Source organism: Macaca fascicularis, chromosome 1 (assembly GCF_037993035.2).
Source record: "Macaca fascicularis isolate 582-1 chromosome 1, T2T-MFA8v1.1".
Taxonomy (NCBI): Eukaryota; Metazoa; Chordata; class Mammalia; order Primates; family Cercopithecidae; genus Macaca; species Macaca fascicularis.
Genome location: NC_088375.1, coordinates 9574589 through 9597307, shown reverse-complemented (window position 1 = coordinate 9597307; position 22719 = coordinate 9574589). Strand labels below are relative to the sequence as shown.

The 22719-nt window shown below is 37.8% G+C and overlaps 1 protein-coding gene across 15 annotated transcripts in view; it reads left to right on the top strand.

Moving 5' to 3' along the window:
• The window catches only part of CHRM3 (cholinergic receptor muscarinic 3), a 516344-nt gene that overhangs the window by 175208 nt on the left and 318417 nt on the right, over positions 1 to 22719 (top strand). The window contains exon 1 of one of the 15 annotated variants that reach the window (XM_065542955.2): positions 7612 to 7735. The exons of 13 other annotated variants lie outside the window; for them this stretch is intronic. The gene's annotated coding sequence lies outside the window, so the exon portion shown is untranslated. Of the gene's footprint in view, positions 1 to 7611; positions 7736 to 22719 lie in introns of those variants that run through there. One more of the 15 variants, XM_074025990.1, reaches the window with a different exon arrangement.

The following is a 22719-nucleotide window of genomic DNA, read 5'->3' as shown; positions in this document are numbered from 1 at the left end:
AAACTGTGAAAAGGTCATACTAGCAAAGCAGGCTGTACCTATTATTCACAGTTTATAGGAGCCATTGGTAACCAGTTGATGCTGTGAGCCTGAGTCAGAATCATATTTCTTGGGTTCATCAGTTAATTTGTCTAATCTGAGTATCTTTACAGTGTATTTCCTAAAAGCGTGTTCTGATATGCCCTTGAATACTTACTTAAATCCTTGTGTTTAAAATTGAATCTCGCATTTCAGCTTAACCTTGACCATATAAAACACGTTTTCCGTAATTGCTTCATTTCAGTCAAGAATATTTAATTGAATGCCAACAACTGACAGTTCAACCATCATATCAAACTTAAAACTCAAATTCGGTGGGGCTAATTTTTAAAATATCAAACGTGCCTCCTAAGATTTCAGGGAAAGGTAGGCCAAATTTCGAGAGAGAGCCTGATGATTGCTTTAACCTCAAAACTAAGACATTATTGTTAGTTGCAAGAAGCTGGCCAACATTTCTTGTACCTGAATTGATTAAATTGTTACATTTTATTTGATGATGATGAGAACCTACAACTTGTTAAGGATACATCATGCATTAATTGCATAACTCCACATCTACATAACATTATACCACTGGAGTTATGGAATTAATGCCCTGTCCAGGATCTTACCCTTCTTGTTATTATAAGACCCAATTCTTGCACAATTGATCATTTCCAAGGTGTTATCAAAATTAACCTTTCAGGTGAAACAATACATTATATGGCTATTGTCCATTTATTTTGGGATTGATGGCAGTGGATGTCACATTGCAATTTTTCAAATCAAATTCAGAGTGATAGATGGACTAACTAGATACCACTTATTCATAATAAAATATAAAAATGATGAAGTATGGCATTTTGTGTGCAAAATTCTCTGGGGCAAAAAGTGTATGTGTGTAAAACACAGGAAAAAATATTTAGAAATTTTTGTTTGATAAATATTTTTAAATATCACTATTTAAGCAAATTCATTAGAAAATATATCAATACTTACATATTCTCAGTAACTTTACAATAATGTTAGGACATTAAGTGAAATATTGTTAAAGTATATTTGCTAAATCTTTCTTTAGTGTCTTCAGCTGTTTTATTGTAACTCATAGGCTGATGTTCTTTAATTATATTTGTTTTTATGGTCATTAATTTTTCCATATTTTCTGATCTTGAAAATACAAAAAATGCAAAACCAGTACAAAACACCTATGATCTCACCATTGAAAACTCCAAAGTAATTCTTACAAATATTTGTATACTTTAGATTTTGGTAATTTATATATTTGCACAAATGTGGGATCACATTCCTCGTACCTCTTCATAGTATAACAATACATTCCCATTTATACATTTCTCTAAGTATTATTCAAAAATATACTTCCAAAGATATGTAGCATTGTATTATATGAATGTACCAAGAGTTAGTTTCTTTTTATTCATTCTGTATTGCAACTTTAAATATATATGTGTGTATATATATGTGTGTGTATATATATGTCTGTGTGTGTGTGTGTCTGTGTGTGTGTGTGTGTGTGTGTGTGTGTGTGTGTGTATATCCTTGCTTGTAAATCTTTGACTGTGTCTGGGTCCATTCTCCCCATATGTCAGCTCCATCCTTGACCCCTGAAATTCAGATTCCACACAACAAGGATGACATCTTTACTTGAATGCCTAGCAAGTAGCTCTAAATTAACATGTCGAAAACAGAACTCTAGGTTTTCCCACACCTCCTCCAAACTTGTTTCTCCCCCATCTGTTTCATCTCCCTTTCCCAGGCTTCACTCCTTTCCCAGATCTAGGCAAAAGCATAGGTGTTATTTTCCTCTTTTCTTCATTCCCCACATTCAGTTCCTCAGTCAGTTTTATTGAATCCGTCTCAGAACACATCCCACATCTGCCCCCTTCCTTGTGACTCTCTGGGCACCATCTGGTTCATCTCAACTTGCCTGGACCAGTGTAGGTAGTAACCTTTCACCTGTTTTCTGCAGGACCACTCTTGTGCTGTCCTTAATCGGTTATCTGCAGAGTCATGATGTAAGTGTTCGAGACAAGAAGTCCGGTTAACATAACATGACATTAATGTAACATAACACTCCTTTGCTTAAAATCCTATGGAGCTTTCAAAATACCTTAATAAAATCTATACTCTCATGTGGCTTGCAAGGCCCCGTTTAGCCATTGCCCAGAACTTCCCCTTCATCTCCTCTCACCTTCCTCTTTCACTACATATGTAACCTACCAGACTGGCTTCTCCTGGTCCTCGTGGGCTGAGATGCTATTCTCTCAGATTGTGGCTGCCTCTTGGTTTTTATTCAAGATTCACTGGAAGTTCCATCTCCTCTTAGCAGCTTCCTGCCTATTGAGTGTGAAATGAGCACCCTCATCATTCTTAAACAGAGATTTACACTTTCTTCTCTTCATAATGAATATTATATATTAAGAATAGATAATAGTAATAGTATCTATTAGTAGATACTATAAATATCTATAACAGATAATCAAAAGATTATTAATATTAATACCATCTATTAATAGATCATATTACTGATAATAATTCATATTATCATATATTGCCTCATTACCATGTAAACGCTATGAAAAGTAGAGAAGATGCCTGGACTCTTGTTCAGTTTCTTCTCAGAACCTAGAAATGTCCTTATCATATAGTAGACACTAAATATTTACTAAATGAACCAATATATCCTTGAAGATTTACGAGTGTAAATGGTGTAAACAGAATTTCTTAGTCAAAAAAAAGTTTTAGTTTTTTGTCTTATAATTTACAATCTCCATCCTTCCGAGATACCAATTTTCTTTCCCGTCCTCCGTTGTACGGGAGGGCCAAGGTTGCTGCACCTGCTGCCCAACCTTGCATACATAAATTTTGTTTTGCCGGTTCAGGATACAATGTTTGACCATTGTTTTAATTGTCGTGTTGGCATCTACTAATGAGGCTAAAACATTTTGAAATTTAGGACATCTTTCTCGACGGCAGCCACAGTCATTTCTGATCAGTCCGTGCAGGCCATGTGTACCTGATGACTTCTGAAAGCAAAGGGGAAGGGAAAGGGAGGCATGTGTTAGAGACCATACCCAGTTATCTGTGTTTACACGTAAGTATTTGCACATTTTCAAGTCTTGTGATCCCTCATAACAACTTTACAAAATGGATAAGAGACATTATCCCCATTTTTTCAGACGAAGAGCTGGCTTCTGAAAGGTTATGCATCATGGAGCTAATGTTATAGAACTGAAATCTACACTCATGTCTGGAGGATGCCAAAGCCCAAACTGTTAATACTTCACCATAAAAATAAAGGGATTGTCTCTATCATTTCTATCATTCAAACTTCCTGAGACTTAGTGATAAAGTTTTCATGTATTTGCTGGATAGTGGTGTTCTATTTAGATGACGATGATAATGATGATGATGATGATGATGATGATGATGATGATGATCATTATTTAAAGTGTTAGGCCAGGCGTGGTGGCTCATGCCTGTAATCCCCGCACTTTGGGAGACCGAGGCAGGTGGATCATGAGGTCAGGCGTTTGAGACCAGCCTTGTCAACATAGTAAAACCCTGTCTCTACTAAAAATACAAAAATTAGCTGGGCATACTGGCAGATGCCTATAATCCCAGCTACTTGGGAGGCTGAGGCAGGAAAATCGCCTGAAACTGGAAGGTGGAGGTTGCAGTGAGCCGAGATTGCGCCATTGCACTCCAGCCTGGGGGAAGGAGCGAAACTCTGTCTCAAAAAAAAAAGTGTTATTCATTTTAAAAAGGACTTATGTTTTTACCATGTAAAGAAAAATGTCACAGGTAGTAAAATGGAATAAACTGAAATTCATCACGTATGTAGGCAAAGAAACAGTACACTGCTGTTGGAAGTTTCAACAAACCTTTTATTTATGCCATTAATATAATCATGATTATAATTCACACAGATGGGATTTATATTGTCCTCTAGAAACGTTTACAGCTTCAGAGGTTTCACTGACTTCTCAAGAAGAACAATGTTTTCTTTATTCTGAAGTTGATGTAGGGCAACAAGGAAACAGACCACCAAGAGATACATCCAGGTGTACATTTTTTTTCTCTTAGTTTATATAATGAAAATTTATTTGTTTCTAAGAATAAGGAGATCATCACTGAAATGGTTTACCCCAAGTCAGGAAGACAAGGTCAGCTCAGAGTGGGAATAAAATTGCTTAAAGCATCTCAAGTCTTTGCTATTGTGAATAGTGCTGCAGTAAACATACGTATGCATGTGTCTTTATAGCAGCATAATTTATAATCCTTTGGGTATATACCCAGTAATGGGATGGCTGGGTCATATGGTACATCTAGTTCTAGATCCTTGAGGAATCGCCATACTGTTTTCCATAATGGTTGAACTAGTTTACAATCCCACCAACAGTGTAAAAGTGTTCCTATTTCTCCACATCCTCTCCAGCACCTGTTGTTTCCTGACTTTTTAATGATCGCCATTCTAACTGGTGTGAGATGGTATCTCATTGTGGTTTTGATTTGCATTTCTCTGATGGCCAGTGATGATGAGCATTTTTTCATGTGTCTGTTGGCTGTATGAATGTCTTCTTTTGAGAAATGTCTATCAGTGACAGATTGGATTAAGAAAATGTGGCACATATACACCATGGAATACTATGCAGCCATAAAAAAGGATGAGTTTGTGTCCTTTGTAGGGACATGGATGCAGCTGGAAGCCATCATTCTTAGCAAACTATCACAAGAACAGAAAACCAAACACCGCATGTTCTCACTCATAGGTGGGAACTGAACAATGAGATCACTTGGACTCAGGAAGGGGAACATCACACACCGGGGCCTATCATGGGGAGGGGGGAGGGGGGAGGGATTGCATTGGGAGTTATACCTGATGTAAATGACGAGTTGATGGGTGCAGCACACCAACATGGCACAAGTATACATATGTAACAAACCTGCACGTTATGCACATGTACCCTACAACTTAAAGTATAATAATAATAAATAAATTAAAAAAAAAAAAAGCATCTCAGATAGCTAACTTAATAATGATTTATCAGAATGTCCCTAAAATGACCCATGTTTGGGAACACAAAAAAATGTAAGAATGGCTAAAGCCAAAAAAAAAAAAAAAAAAAAAATGTCGAAGAAGCTTGAGTTACGTTTCTACCAGTTCTCCAAATATATGATATTTTCATTGTTGCTATTTTTAAATCTAAAAGATATTTCAATATTCATGAAGAATTCCAAATGGGTTCACAGAATCTAGATTTTTTCCTTTGTACTGCAGCAGCGATTTGTTTGAAGAGAAGGAGACAAAATTTCAATGGAAAAGTTGTGCTTTGTGAATTTAATTAAAGAGATGTGGGTGTGAGGAACCAAGGGGTCTCTTTATTCATGGTTACTCTGCAGAGGTAAGTACTCATCTGACAGGAGGCTATTTATAGGAAGCTAATTTAGAGTAGAAACAAATCGTTGTGAAAAATGAGGAAATCCTGCTGGGAAAATAAAAGTGTGGCAGGATCACACGAAATAGGAGTTTTGGAGTAATTTACTATTCTAGGAAATCCAGCAGCTGGTTTATCCAAAGAGTTCCTCTTTTTCATGAACACTGGAATAAGGACAGGAAATGGTTCAAAAGCATGCTTACTTTCCTGTAACAGATTTCTGTAAAAATTTAATAACAAAAAATAATTTTTAGAAGCTCAAGTTTTTTGATATTTCTGAGATTCTTTAATGAGACAACGTATATATTTCTAACTTCAATTACTTAAAAGTTTTGGTAGAATGAAGAATTTTGAATAAAGATAAGAGGAAACAAATTTCCATTTATGTCATTTAGAAAACATGTACTGTATTGAATTCAAAACTTAGTTTTACAGAGTAATGAAGATTTTTAGCTAAGCATTGAGAAAATAATAAACCTAATGTAAAGTAGAACATATATTACATTTTGTAAAACTGCATTTAATTTTTCCAAATAAGGAAATAGAAGAACTGATGCAAATAAGAGATAGGATATCCAAAAGATAAGAGAACTGGAATGGAAAAAGTAAGCATACTTAAATCACTCAATTTAAAATTATATCTAGAGGGAGCCTGGAAGAATATTTTAATGGAGCTAATTACCTATGTGAGGATTATCTTTTGTATTTTAATTATCCCAACATATTTAAATGTAATCTGTTTGTTAAGTATCACAAAGAAAAAACATTTATATTTTCCTTAGTGGTACAGAGAAATTAATTATTCCATTCAAAATATTACCTAAGGGTTTAAAACTATTTTCCTGTCTCATGTTTATCTTAACCACTGCAACTAACTATAGTTCTTAGGTAACAAATTGTATTTTTCATTGGAATTTTTGCCTTTCTCTTGCTCCAGAGTCATTAAGGAGACACAGCTAGGAAAAAGTATGTGAAAACACTTTTAAAGGGTATACCACTATTCAAATAAGATTCTCCTTGATCCTAAATTACATTTGAAGTTTGGAGGGAAGAAATAATAAAATGACATGTATTTATTTCCTATTGCTACTGCACAAAAAACCACAAACTTGGTGGCTTAGAATGGCAGAAATTTATTCTAACAGATCTGGAGGGCAGAGGCCAAAATCAAACTTTTAACAGGGCTGTGCTCCCTCGGGGACCCCAGGGGAGAATCCGTTCCTTGCCTCTTCTCGCTTCTGGTGGTTGCGGTGTTCCTTGGCTCCTGACTGTTTCCCTCCAGTCTCTGCCTCCGTATTCGATATTGCCTTCTCCTCTATGGGGCGGGGTCAGATCTCCCTCTTATGAGAATAGATGTGATGACCATCAGGGACCCCTTGGATAATTCGAGATCATCTCCCCACCTCAAGATCCTTAGTTAATTACATCTGCAAAGGCCCTTTTTCCAAATAAGGTTAACACTTATAGATTCTAGGGATTAGGATCCTGGATGGGCCCTCATAATTAGGATGATTATTCATCCTACTACGTGCTGCAACATACAGTGTCTGATTCTCAAGTAGCTTTAAATCTACTGCAGTATGAGGACTATATTGGAATGTAGGTGCTAACTAGAGTTAAATATAATAAAACTTACTGTGACTGTAATAGTGCAGGAAGGAAAGTATTTTGGGTGAAAATAATGGCTTTTTACCCCAGATGTTCATCTGGTCTCAATTATTGAAGTCATACTATGAAACTCTGTTGTTCTCTGCTAATTAAATGTAGGAATTAATTTTTAAATGTTTTGTCAAAAATAGATTTCTTGTATTAGGAATTTGTTTTGTAAGACTTCTTGACACATTTTACTTAAATTGTCCTTGTGATGTATATGGGAAGCAGTTTAGAAGAGTTGCGTTTAGTCTTTCTAAAAGTTTCACAATTAGATGAGTAATTCTCTTTGTTTTGTTTCTGGTTGTAATTTTCTTCACCTTCAGGCAATTTGTTAATGTGGTAAAGTAATTAAGAAAATAAAATAACAGCTCTGATCTGGTCTTGTTTTATATCACTTCCAATAAAGCAAATGATATATGTTAAAACACCACATGAGCAAGACAATTTTCATTCAAAGCATTTTTTTTTTTTTTTTTTTTTTGAGACAGGTCTCCCCCTCAGTTGCCCAATCTGGAGTGCAGTGGTGTGATCATGGCTCACTGCAGCCTTGAGCTCCTGGGCTCCAAGTGATCCTCCTACCTCAGCCTCCAGAGTCGCTGGGACTACTGGTATGTGCCACGATGCCTGGCATTTTTTTTTTTTTTTTAAGCATAGACAGGGCTTGCTATACTGCCCAGGCTGGTCTCGAACTCCCAGGCTTAAGCAATTCTCCCGCCTTGTCTCCTAGCGTGCTGGGATTATAGGCGTGAGCCATCATGCCCAGCCTCCAAGCATCCTTAATTTTGATTCAGCAGCATGTCTGCAAGAGCAGACCAAGCTATAGATATTAATGTGAATCCGGAGATTATGTCATTGTATCTGTTATTATGTTAACCAGCTTAAGTGAATTACCAATGTCCAGCAAGACATTACTCACTTTGGAATGCATTCCACTGGCAATTTATCATGGTAATAGGAGGTAGAAAAGTCATATTAGTTCCTTAAGTGGCAGCAATTGTACCTGCTAATGGAAAGGGAAAATGTTGTTATTAAAACACATTATAGCTTTTGTATCAGAGTTATTCAGCTTTCCTTAGATGTCTAGGTTTAGTTCTTTTTGATTCAAGCTCTTCTGTGTTTGTTTATTTCCTTTCAAGAATCATTGAGACCCAGGTTAATTATTTAGTTTTTATCTTATATTGCTGTCAAATACTTTGGGTCATTAACTCTCTAAGAAATGTGAAGAATTCTATACATATAAGTTTGGAGGGAATTTTGAGGCATATTCTTTGACTCAACTTTCATGGGGAAATGTTTCTAGTTCAGTATTGAGGTTTAGGCCCAGAGCTGATGCTGACCAAGTGTGGCTTTCTCCTGGTTACAAATACAATTCCTCTCACTGATCACAAATACATATTAATATGATGTATCTGGGCGCCAGTGTATTCAAAATGATAAATTCATAAATTCTTTGCAGAAATTTACCAAATTAGTTTAGAGTTAAATTACTTGGATCTGGATCTTTATTTCATAATGACCAGAAGTGCTTATTCTAAGAAAACCATCACTGTGTTTGAAGGATTGAATGGAGCAATCATAGATTTTATAAGTATCTCAAGAACTTAAATTAATACAATTTTATGATTGCTCTTTCCAAACCATAAACAAAATTGCAATTATCCTATGGCAAATGTTTAAGAATTACTGTGATGGGCTGTTTAACCTATCTGTTAACCTATCTAGAACGTCATTAAAACTCGTAAGCCGGTGCAGTGGCATGCACCTGAGGTCCCAGCTATGGAGGCTGAGGCAGGAGGATCACTTGAGCCCAGGGGTTCAAGTCCAGTCTGGGCAACAGAGTAAGACCTCCTCTGAAAAAAAAAAAAAGCACGAATTCAAACACTGGTAAGCTCTCCTTGGGCACCTGATTTCTAACTTCAGAAAACAACTTGATGAAATCCTGTGTGATGCAGTTAAAATTTTCTTTCTCAATATGCTGGATACATTATTTCTCAGAATGATAGATGCATTTTTTTCTCAATACAACAATATGGGAGACATGCAGGTTAAAAAATACATTTATTTTGACTGTAACCTACTGGTTTTAGGTAACAACTTATAGAATTTATCTTGAAGCAATAATTAAAACAGTGCCTCAGGTACTCCTCATTCTCTGGGGAAAGGATTGGTCTGAAACCATCTTCTACCCCCACGGGTCAAAATTATATCTGTGTGTGAAGGTGAGTGTGTGGCTTCCATTGTATCCTGAAGCATGGAGAGCAGATTATTGGGCAAGAGGGCCTTCTGGCTGTTTCCTTTGGGCTCCTGGATGCTGCCTTTCCCCACTTCCCTGCACTTGCCTGGTTTGTGTTTAAGACTGGGAGCTGGCTTTGTGGTAACATAGAGACTGCTCTGTCTGGGCATGGTTGGAGCCTGGCTGGTCACTTTCCCTGGCTGCCTCCACCTCTCTTTGGTTCCTGCTGGTGGATTCTTTCTAGGCCCCAGTGAGGTCTACACTTTGTCCCATTTGGCTCCTACTGGAGTCTTCTCTGAAGGCCTCCTCTGGCTAGTCTCTTGGCAGCCTGTCAGCCACTTCAGAGCCTGTTTCCACCTCACAGCAACTGAGGGAGGCCCAGGAAGTGCCAGCTGCAGAGCGACCCCCACTCAGCCTTCTGGACAGCCAGGTTCAGTTTCATATGGTGGCTGTTCCCCAGGCTGGTTTGGGTAGCCTCTCTCTAGAGTCCTGAGTGGAGAAGGAGGACAAAGGCCCAGTGATATGGTTTGGCTGTGTCTCCATTCAAATCTCATCTTGAATTGTAACTCTTATAATTCCCACTTGTTACAGGAGGTACCTGATGGGAAATAATTGAATCATTGGAGTGGTTTCCCCCATACTATTCTTGTCTTAGTGAATACGTTTCTCAACATCTAATAGCTTTATAAGGGGAAACCCTTTTCGCTTGCCTCTTGTTCTCTCTTGTCTGCCACCATGGAAGACATGCCTTTCACCTTCTACCATGACTGTGAGGCCTCCTCAGCCATGTGGAACTAGGAGCCTATTAAACCTCTTTTTCTCTATAAATAACCCAGTCTCAGGTGTGCCTTTATCAGCAGCGTGAAAACGGACTAATACACCCAGCTTTGCTTTAGTGATATTCCCCCTGCTTCACCCTACCTTCCCATCCCACAGACGATGTGAATAGAAGAAAAAATTAGACATATATCCTCTCACCCTCAGCCTCCTTTTCTCTTTTTCCTCAGCTTCCTCTCTTCTTCTACCATCCATTCTCCAGGACCCACAAAAAGGCAGCTTTTCCTAGATCCTGTGCTGCCTCTGGATGCAAGCCTAATAAATAATCCCCAAGGAAGAACAGGGGCAAGGTCTCTACTCGCTGAGATAACTCTGGGCTGTGACCCACCTGCTTAATTAACTCTTGAAAAAGTAAATGACAACAACTGGAATTCAGCAAGTCCTTTATATATAATGCCTACCTCTCAATATCTCTTTCTAAAGATAATCAAGTTTTTTAGTTTGTTGGGATTTTTTTCCCATTTTCTGCCCCTAGAAGAAAGAGAAAGGCAGTATTGGGGCAGAATTAAAGAAGGCAAAGTGGAATACATTGGTTTAATACTTTTACAATCACACTATCCCAATATTTAAATATTTATGTGATAAGTGTATACATGCACATGTAAATATGATATTCCTGCCCAACGTTAGCTATATGACAATAAGAAAGTTGTTTAATTCTGTTTGCTCTCGCTAAGATATGGATGTAAAAGTACATACCTCAAACGTTGTTTTTTAAAATGGTAAATGGTGTTTAGTATGTTCAATGACAGATAAAGCTCTCAAGATTTCTAAAGATACAGGTCTTCTAATGATCTTTTTTGACATTGATGACTTACTTCACAAATCAGGCCCCATCAACTCATCATATAATGACTCAGATGGCTGCTAAGAAGAACAATCATAAAAGCTTTTATAATTCTTGCAAACTAAGAAAAATTTAAATACTGTGATAATGAAAATTAGTAGGAAATACATTTATGTATTTTCAATAGGTTAGTTGTGTCAGTCAATTTGCAGAATTCCTTGGAAAGTGATCATATCTGTTGGAGTTTAAGATATCTATTCTTCCTTCCACTGTAAGCTCTGAGTGTAATATGAAATAAGAAAAAGTAATTGAAAAATAACAAAGCAAAACATCACCCTTATTATAAATAAAGCTGAAGTAAGAAAATGTTGGTTTATGTCAATAGTGAAGTAAGTTTCCTGATACCGAACCTCTGAATTGTGTGGCAAAGCTGAACTGGGTCAGGTGTCTCCTTCAGTGGGGGAGTCTGGGTTATAAATGTCTGGAATGAAGGTGCACAGAAGGCATACCAGATTTTAGGCACAAAAGATTTGAATTTTAAGATGATGTCTGTAGATATATATGATTTATCCCACTGTGTGGTATTTCACTGGTTTAACTGAATTCTGAAGATGATTCTCAGATTCCCTTCTGAGGAAATCAAAAGGGATATTTATGTTTTTTTAACAACAACAACAACAACAAAAGAAAGTTCAGGGTGATTGATATGGTTTGGCTCTGTGTCCCCACCCAAATCTCATCTCAAATTGTAATGCCCATAATCCCTGTATGTCGAGGGAGGGTCCTGGTAGGAGGTGATTGTATCATGGGGGCAGTCTCCCCCATGCTGTACTTGTGAGAGTGAGTGAATTATCACGAGATCTGATGGTTTTATAAATGGCAGTTTCCCCTGGGCTTTTCTGTCTTTCCTGCCACCTAGTGAAGAAGGACATGTTTGCTTCCCCGTCATCTTCTACTGTGATTGTAAGTTTCCTGAGGCCTCCCTAGCCATATGGAGCTATGAGTCAATTAAAACTCATTCCTTTATAAATTACCCAGTCTCAGGTATTTCTTTATAGCAGCATGATAACCAACTAATACAGTGATGATTCTAAAATGACAAGGTCAGGAACCCTTGCTCTCCCTAGTGGAAGTAGTAGAGCTGTGATAGATATGGAAAATCTCTTTCTGTTATTTTCTCATATTTGTTACTAACATCAACTGCCCTAGTGGTTCATGAATGGCCAGTTTGTTGATGTACTCAAATCTATACTAATGCTTCCAGATTGGTTTTATTTGCTTGCAGCTGAGCATTGATTATGGCCATTGTTTCAAATAATTGACAGCCGAGAGTGCATTACAAATAAAAATGGTGAAATGCTACAGGATGGTCCCTTAAATTATATAGTCTGCTCAAAAATGCAAGGAAGTTTACTGTTAAACTCCCAAAAGAAGTAAGTGACTGAGAGGTCACCCTAGTTCATGGGGCACCTTTATTAGATGATCTGAATGATTAGCTTTGAGATGGAGTGAAAATACTTCCATTCCCCTCCCATCTAGAAAATCACTGGCAAACAAAAAGAGCAAGAAGTAAACTCAAGCTCCATCTTCACTGATACTAGAAGATACCAATAATTCTGGAGAAATGGGAAGGGGAACAGGTGCTGGATTAAACACAGGCTTACATGCAAGTCTGCAGAGTGAACTTTGAGACCCCTATGCCCAGCTTCCTTCCCTGCCCAGCGCCAGATAACAAAAGCTGGCTGCAATAGTGAGACAGGGCGATCTTTATGGGGATAACCCAAATCTACCCAGAGAAATGACATAATAATAATGGAGATTAAGTGGCTGCCAGTAAAAAGGTGACCAGGCCCAAGATCTCCTTGTAGTGCAAAAGTGAACAAGCACTACCTTCTCACTACACCTTCCAATCAGCTTGTTAGGGCCTGGCCTGTAAACAAGAACAACTAAGTTAGTGCAGAGAAAGTTGCAGGGAAATATTTTAGCAAGGAAACAGTGCAAAAAAAAATTTCCCAGAACTAGAAGATAGGAGTTTCCAGATTGAAAAGACATGCTGACTGTCCAGCACTTCAAATGAATTCAAATCCACACTGAGGTGCACAACTGTGAAATTTCAGAGCTCTTTGGAGCCCAGATTGTTTAGTGTAGAGCAGTCTTGGCGATGCATATATCCTCCCTTATACCTCTAGGACCCACTAGGGACACTGACCTGTTTTGAGATGGCTGAATCAGGACAGAGTCACCACCAGCTGTCCTCTTTTCCGGGAGTAACATTTCCTGTGGCCCTTACAGCACTGTGCATTGTCAAACACTGCATTGGTCCATCTTTTATTCTCACAGTGATCTCTGTCCCCTGCATGTCATTACATTCTCTTGCCCTGTCAGCACAGTCCCAGCACATCAGAGAAGTCTCCACTTTGTCCAACTCCAAATGAAAGGGGCCAGAGCTCCATCTTCTTTTCTCTTACAAGTAATTTTTGTGCTAATTCAGAAATGTAAATAGATGTGTGGCCATTTTCTTTTCTTTTTTCCTCCTAGAGTTCAACCTCTTGATACTGGTCAGTGCTTTTGCAGTATGACTGACTTCTTTGACTTCTTTTCCCAAGCCCTGGCTTAGCCAGAATGTCATATCAACTACCATTTAATTATAAAACTACCATATGCCAGACACTATGCTAAATAATTCACAGATAATGTCTAAATAAGCTTTACAAGCATCTTATTGGAAAGTTACGGTACTCCCCATTTTAGCTTGGGTTTAATCTAAAGCTGTATTTTTTAGCCATTTTATCACCAAAAGCTCATGCAAGTTATAATCTAGGACTTGCATATATGCAGGGGAATCCAGATGCAGGCACGAGAAGGAAATATTCCTCTACCCATGATGACACTGAGGCCCAGGACAGCCCCAGTGACTGCTGAAGAAGCCCCGGACTCCATTGATGAAATGGAGACGAGATTCCAATTTAAAAGATTTCACAATTTCAGTCCTCTTCTTCCAGACACTGAAGTGGATAACAGTTATTACTAATTTTCTGTCTGAAACTGAGAAGCTTGAGTCATCATTTGTAGACTGTAAGTTAGTAAATTTTTGTTTGAAATGTGATATTAATGAAGGTCATGTTGAGATTTCCTAGTTCTGTATAAATTTGCATCATGATAATAAACATCTTTTCCAGCTAATGTCCATCACAACTAATAATCATTAGCAATCAGCAAACTCATAAATGCTTGTCATTGCTCTTTGAAACTAGTTCATTTAAATGATGATTTCTTTTTTCATTAGGTATTTGGCATATTGCAACCTTGTTCCCAAGGATAACTGGGTCTTATAGCTATTTGAACATAATAACACTCTTCTAGTCAAAATAGTTAAGTGAATAGTGACACTAAATGTCAGCTCTTAAAAGATGTGATATGGGATGCATATGAAACATATTTCATTTAAAGCGATTACTTTTATTTCAGAGAAAAACACAATCATGTTATTAAGGATTCCACAAAGCACTTCAAAGCAAAGAGAGAACTTTTATACTTTACACGTAGCCTTCCCTTGTCTGTGATTGTTTTTATCCCACTTAGAATTTAGTTTTCACTTCCAATATTCTATTTCTTCTCTAAATGTTCTCACCTCTTCTTCACTTAGTTGAATATCCTTCTATTTATCCCTAAGCTTCCAGGGGTTCTCTGGCATTCTGAGGGTTTGGCCTGACCCTAGTACTTAGGGGTGCATGTAGTACAGACACCTTTCATCCCTCCTCTTCCATGCCACACTCCCTTCCGTCACCACGAGGCTGCCTAGTGTCTGGCATTCTTTTTTTTCCCTACCATTTAGTGCCAACTTTTCTGCAACTTTGGCTGTCACTTTCCCTTTTTCACCTCTAATCCTTGCTTCTACCTTTTCAGTGCTATACCAGTTTGATATCCCGGCAGTTTTACTGAGTTCCTTCTGTGTGAAGAAAATCAAAGAGATGAGGATGCTGAGTAATATCACCTTAAAATGGAGTCAAGAAAAGTCTCTCTGTGGAAAGTTACTTTAATTAGTTTAACATTGATACGTCCCAGGGCCAAAGCCTTGACCCTGGAATGTCATGGGAAATTCTCTTCCCTAAACCATATTCTTTCCAAACCAGTTACTAAAGTCTTTTAATTTTACTACATGAGAGTTATGGGGATAAGAAAAAAGTTTTATTAAGTGTTCATAGCCTATATTAAAACAAATGATCCTTAATATAGGTGGTCTCATAGAACTATGCAATGTATGCAATGTAGATTTCCACAGATCATCCTCTTATCCCTCTAGTTCTGCCTGCTGGTGGGTACTGCAGCCAAGATCTTTAGCTTGTTCCAGGTCCCAGGGCAAATCTCTTCACTGTATGGTTCTCTTTTAAACAATTTCACAAAAAGCAAGCATTTTGTGTGTACATATGGCATAATTATACATATATTAATCATGTTCTTTTAAATTTCACATTCCTGAACCAGTAGTTTTCATATAACTCTTTTTCCTTAGCTCTGTCATCTGGACCTTGTCTTCCACACTAGGTCCCCCATCATACCTTAGAAAGTTATTCCTTGATCTATTTAGTAATTTCTCTATTTAGTTAGTTGTAGTAGTAGAGACTGGACCTGGTCTCTTGTCTCCTGATCCAGTGCTCTTTGCCCTGTACAAGGATGACCCTGAGATCATCTCATCTAAAAGCAACGCTAGCTGACTTACCCTGGCAATTGAGGGTTAGTCTTTTCTTTGTACACAGCTGGTTTTTGGTCAAGGTATTTGTCTATATTTCTTACCCCATTTGAGTTTATTCTCAGGTGAGCTGCCAAAACGATCCTTGTAAAAGCTCAGCCAGAGAGTAATACCCCTATACCCAGATCCCTGCATTGTTCCCCATTTCACTCAGAGAAAAAGCCAGAGTATTTACAGGTTCAGAGGCCCAGCCTGGTTTGGATGTTCATTTCCCAGCCGCCTTCCTCTCCTTCTTTCTGTCTCTCACTTCTCTCCAACTGCACTATTATTCTTGTTGGTCCTGATTCAGGCCACACCAGATTCCACCCTGGGGCCCTTGCTCCAGCTCTGGGCCTGGAGTATGCTTTTCTCAGTTATGCACTGGCCGGCTCCCTCCCTTCCTTCACATCTTCGGTGGGAATCTCACCCCCTTTGCTAGGCCTACCTAGACTACCCTACCTAACAGAGCAACCTGTCCTCCTCCCTCCCTCCCGCATCCAGGAACTCTTATTCTTTTTTGCCTTATCATTTATCACTTTGAGGTATTCTTTATAAGTTACTTTTTATTGGATTTATTTTCTATTATTTTATTCCCTCCACCACATATTATGTTCAATGAGGAAAATAATTTTCTTCTTCTTTCTTTCCCCTTGTGCTCCTCCTCCTCCTCTTTCTCCTTCTTTTTCGTCTTTTTTCTTCCTCTTCTTTGTTCCTCCTCCTCCTCTTGTTTTCTTCTTCTTCTAACCTAGAATACCATGTGGCATATATTAGGCATTCAAAATTATTTGTTGAATGGAGGTAACAATCTTAATCAATGATTTGGCTCTAATGTTATCAACAGAATAGGAGGCACCATTTCAATAATTACTGATGCTGATTTTATAGTGGCAGAACCTATGACCCGATTCTGATGTAAAGATAAATTTGTCAATAGTGAAACTTTAAATCTTGTATGTCCTAAGACAAGGATTAGAGGATTTAAATTAAGTAGACTCAAGTTTTGTTTTGTTTTCTCCAACTGGTATATTATTTTTGTAGATAAGTTTCTCATTTTGTAAAAATGCCATTTAAATAAAAACCTCTATGTATTAGCACCTTCACATTTAAAAAAAAAAAAAGTGAAAATCTCTGAGTAAAATAGTACAGGAAGTGGGAGTGATTCCTCTTTCAATTGGGCTGCCTGAAGGGTTGTTGAGGGTATTTCTTATACTTCTGGCTGACTAAAGCCATTAGCCTGTTGTGAATGAAGAGAGAGAAACTACAAGTCCTAATAAATCCCAGTGACAACCCAAATAATTCATATTATTTTATCATTAATGTCTTACAAGATTTCCAATGCAAGAACCACAGTATTTGGCTTACTATGTCTCTGAATTAATAGGGGTTCATGTTTTCTCCTAGGCTAAGCCAGTCTTTTTGGGTTCTGTGCTAAAGTAAGACTCCATTCTAGAAGCTGGAAAAACTATGGAATATTTGAGCCACAGTAGACCTTGAAAGGCCCAGGAAGGTGTCCAGGCCAGCACAGGCAGCTCTAGTCATTGACGGTCATGGGAAGTAATCAGTCAGGCCTGAACACGGGCTGGAGAACATGTTTGCACTCCCACACGTGTGTGTGTGTGTGTGTGTGCGTACATACAAGTATTATATATAATGGTTAAAAACAAACCCACATAGAACAAAATTTACTATTTTAATCGCTTTTAAGTACACAGCTAGCTTGGTAGTGTTATATACATTTCACATTGCATGCAAACAATATCCAAAGCTTTTCATCTTACAGAAATGAAACTCTGTACCCATTAAACAATAACTCTCCATTTCCCCACCTCCCCGGCCCCTGGCGACTGCCCACTCTTCTACTTGCTGTTTCTATACATTTGACTACTAAGTCATGTATTTGACTACTCCAGGTAATGGAATCCTGTAGTATTTGGCCTTTTGCGGCTTGCTTATTTCACATCGCATAATGTCTTCAAGGTTCATCATGTTGTATCATACGTCAGAATCCTTCTCCTTTTTAAGGTTGAATAATCTCCATTGTATGTGGATACCACATTTTGTTCATTCAGTCATCCTGTGAGGCTAGAACCAATAAAAGCTGTAAGACTTCCCGACCCCTCTACCCACCCCTACCCCCAGGGATCATAAGTTAATGGCACTTACACATGAAATTATAGTGGTTATAGAATGTACTTGAGATTATTCAAAAAGTGACAAGAGAGCATTAGCATGATTCTTATTTAAAATTGGGAATGAGAGTATTAACTATTGAACAGTTTGGCTCATGAATGAATATGAAATTTCAACATTTCTGGCCAGGCACAGTGGCTCATGCCTATAATCTCAGTGTTTTGCGAGGCCAAGGCAGGAGTATTGCTTGAGGCTGGGAGTTCAAGACCCATCAGGGAAACAGCAAAACATCATCTCTACACACACACAAAACAAACAAACAAATCAGCCGGGCATGGTGGCATGTGCCTGTAGTCCTCGCTACTTGGGAAGCTGAGGCAGGAGCATCATTTGAGACCAGGAGTTCGGGGCTGCAGTGAGCTACAATTGTGCCACTGCACTGCAGCCTGAACAACAGAGCAAGACCCTATCTAAAAGAAAAAAAAATCAGCATTTCTGCACAGCTACCGTGGACTATAGGTGTTTCATCAGAGTACAAAAACCAACAGCTCTCTGAAAAGCATTGTGCTACCTGCAAGCACGACCCTTCCCAGTAAAGGTTAAATGCACAGCAATTTCAGCTTTAAAGCTAGCCTACTTACTTCTCCATATAAAAATATTTTCAAAAAGAAAAAATAAATTGTCATAAATATTTCAGAATTTTCTAGACCATTTGAAGTCTTTAGGTTGAAAGTGAAGTATTATAAACTTTATCTGTTTCTGATTGCTTCCCCAGAATTTGTAAAGGACTAGAATCCAGAGGCTTCTAATAGATTTCTGACTAGATTTATTCTCTACTTGTGTTGTCTACTATTTTCTTTCTCTTCCCCATTCTCCCAGCCTCCCACCTTTCTCCTTCCTTATTTCCTTTTTTTCCTTTTTTTTTTGGTGTTTATTCACTGATAAGGATATGCTATGACACATATCCTTTTAATTTTTTAAAATAAAAAGTATTTCTGTAATTGTTCAAATTCACTTTGAAAAACAATAAGGGAAAATAAGATATTCAGAGAAAATACATCATTGAAGTTCTCATATCTGAGACAAGAATGAAGTAAATGTGTAAGGTGTGGTTGGGATTGACACACAGTCTTCTTGTGTGTGGAGGCCAAATAACAAATGCTTCACTACTGTGCACTGTCCCCTCTTCTGCCTCGCAGAAGCAGAATGATTGGTTATATCAATTCTTACCACTGTTAACAGACATTTGGGTTTCAGAATAATGGTGGCTGCAGAGTACAAATTGCTTAATCGTTTTGCATTGGTACCTGTTCCGTTAAAGAATCCTGCATAAAATTAGTCACATTTGAATATAACATCCTAAACATTTTTCCAAATTGTATTTCCTATCAGATTTATGTATTGGTTGCCATTTCAAATATGTTCAGACCATGCATTATCTTGAAGGAGGCAGGTCCTGTTTGTAACATCTTCACTTTCCTTGTCACTGGCATCCCCTAAAGTGCCCATGACAGGCGTGTGGATCCCCCAAGAGAATCATTATACTTCCAGCAAAACCCTATTTATGAAGGAAATGACAGACTCATTAATGTGAAGGCATTAATATTTGAGAAGGCTTATTATGTCATTCTTCCCAAGAATGTGTGCGTTTTTGTAATGGTCAATGCTATAAGCGTCAGGAATGGAAAACTAATGGTCTGATTTTCAATGCCTATAGTGGACCAAGGAAACAGGACTTTAATAAGGTGTAGGTTTATGAGAGCCCCAGAGTCATACCACGCAGACGATTGTCTCCACAGAAGGCCAGTTAGGTCAGTCAGTCAGTTTTGGTAGTTTATAGCTCCATCTGTGTGTGCAGTTATATTAAATATATTCACAAATCTGTGTCTTGTGGCTCTGCTGTTCATCGTTCAAGAAACCTTTGGCGCATTTTTGTCTTTTGTACGTTTCATATTTTTACATTCACCAGCGCTATTTACTGAGTTTTACAGAGATATACTACGTATATTTCAGTGACACTACTTTGTTCAGAAAAAATTGTCTTCTTATTTATCTTAGTTAGCTCTGAATAACTGAACTTTTCCCAAAAATCTACAGGTCAAAATTTACTATTATGGTCAAGATCTGAAAGCTCACCCTGGGGAATCTGAAATAAATTCCCAAAGAGGTACTTTATCATGTTTTGATCAAATGATAGTCTTCGGCATTTTAGTGTATATAACCTCTTATGTGACTATTTTGAAGATGACCTGACTTGCCCAAATGTATAGATCATGATGTGTCTGATTTTAAAAAATTAATCTTCTTATCTCAAAGTATGTCCTCCGTTAGTTATTATCTTTTTCAGCATTTCCCATGCTTGAACGAATATCGAAATCACCTGAAGAGCATTTTACACTAAAAGATCACTAGGACTCCACCCGGTCCCCAACCCAGAATCTCCAGGTTTCCCACTCAGGATGCACACATGTAGTTAGTTTCCTCAAGTGCTTTTTAAGCAGCCAGCTTAGCACCTATTGCTGGACCATTAAGAAGCATTAACCTACATCGTTGCCCAAGTTCAGAAACTTGTAGCAACCCCGGACTTCCTCATTCACTTTCTATTAACTAGATCCTATTAACTTTACAATATAAGCATCTCACTGTTCCATTACTAGAATTAATTATTAGCATGAACATTTCACCACTTATCTCAAATAAAGTAATTAGACTCTATTCTGGCATAGTTTTAAGACTTACTAAATATTCGTTGAGTGAATGATGAAGTGAGTGAATGAAAGATGTCATAATAGACCTTGTTAAATGCCTTATTTGCCCCTGGTTTTTTTATATTCCACATTTCCTTTGGTTACCAATCTACCAGCTCTACCAAAGGAAATAATAAAGTTAGTTTGACACATGCTGATTTCATTAAACACACACTGGTTCTTAGGGATTCCCCAGTCTTTCTTCATGAAGTCCATCACTGTGCTTATCTATTACAGAATAATTTCTGGAATATTAAACATATTAATGTCAACATTTGGAAATGGCATTGCTTTTAGAAAATTGAAACAGCATGTGTCATTTTTCAGAATTATAAAAACTCTTGTATATTTTATTCCGAAGGTCACCAGCCTTAGCTAAGGACTATCACTAGTGGATTCTTTGAGTACCTATAAAGGCAATAGACCTGAGGTCAGGATACTGGAATTCACTTAGAGTAGCCCTTGAATAATCCCTGCATTCACATTTTGAGGGCTTAGGGTTCACCTTAGCCATTTTCACATGTGGGGTTTCTTACTCTTAAAACAAATTTTCTTGCCTTCAATAATTGTTGTGCACTTCAACATATTTTGGACTTTTTAAAATGTTACCAATCCTTAATAACAGTTGACACTTACATAGTATTCACTGTATGGCAGGCATTGCTTTAGGTAATATATACATCCATATTAACTGATTATTCATTAATCTTTACCTACACACTATGAGGCAGGTACTTCGCAAAGACACCATGAGGTAAGTATAATAGTCACCATTTTACAGGGGAAGAAACCGAGGTACAGTAAAGTTAAGCGATTTTCCCAGGGTCCTGCACTTACAGATGTGTGAGTGGAGATACGAACTCAGGTTCCCTGGCTCCAGTGTTCTTAACCACTATGCCAGACTGCCTCTTCTTTAGCTGCCCCCATTTACGTGCTATTTGTCTACAACTTTTGTCCAGATCTTAGAACTCTATGAATTCACTGATGAGTACCTTGTGCATCCATATTAATTCTATTACTTACCTACCCCTTCTATCACTGAGAGAATTTGTGACTACAAATATGACATTCCTTTCCCCCTTGCCCCCATATTTTCCCAAGTCTTTTGTAGCCAGTCTGTACTACGTGGAAAATATACACTATCACACACACATCCACGTCAAAAATTGACCATATTCAACTATTATCGTCCGTTTCCACATTGTCTTCTCTTTTAATCAAATTGTGAGTATGCTATTATCTAACAAAGAAGGAAACTAAAATTCTTCTCTGCTCTTCACACTTTTCAACTATTTATATAATCTTCTATTTTGGCAAAGAGTTTAGCAACTGTTTATGCCTTGCTGGAAAGTCACTGTTATCCTCACTCAACAGAAGAAGGAGCTGTCAAGTGATTGATTTGTGGTCCTCTAGGATTTACCAAAACTAATAGTACAATCTGAGCTCCAGACCTATCGTCAGAATCTCAGAATGTTCACCAGTGCTTGCTCGCATTTGTATGTGATTTTAGATGTGCCATTCAGGCTACTTCGCCCAAGTGTATATATGTATACACACACACACAATTTGTGTGTGTATACATATACACACCCACATACAAATGCATATATATATATAGTGTGTGTGTTTGTGCCTATATATGTGTGTGTGTGTATATATATAATACGTTATATATAGGTTAAGAAATTATGAAGCCTTGTGTAATCTTTACATGCAGAAATTTTCAGCAAAAGTGCTCCTTAGGATTGGTTTTTCACATCCACACATCTCTCCACCTTTGGCAGGGCGTTCTTTACCTCTTATGTATCTGACTACCCAAATGAATGCAGTTTGGGTCCCACTCACAACATTTGGCAGTGACCCAGGGAGACGGCTCTTTACATAAACTTCAGGATACTGCAGAGTTGCATTTTGTCACTTTCGAAAAAAATCCTCTCACCACAGCCCTTGATGTTCATTTTAATTTAGGATTTCTTGGTAGGAAGGGAGAGCATGCAGCATACGGTACCATCGTGGACCCTGTACTGTCATGCACATGGCTTTGTTTCTTGAATAGAAATAGTAATAATACAAAAGAGAAGGAAAAGGCATATGTTGAGGACTTATTATAGAAAAGTTGTTTTCTTTAA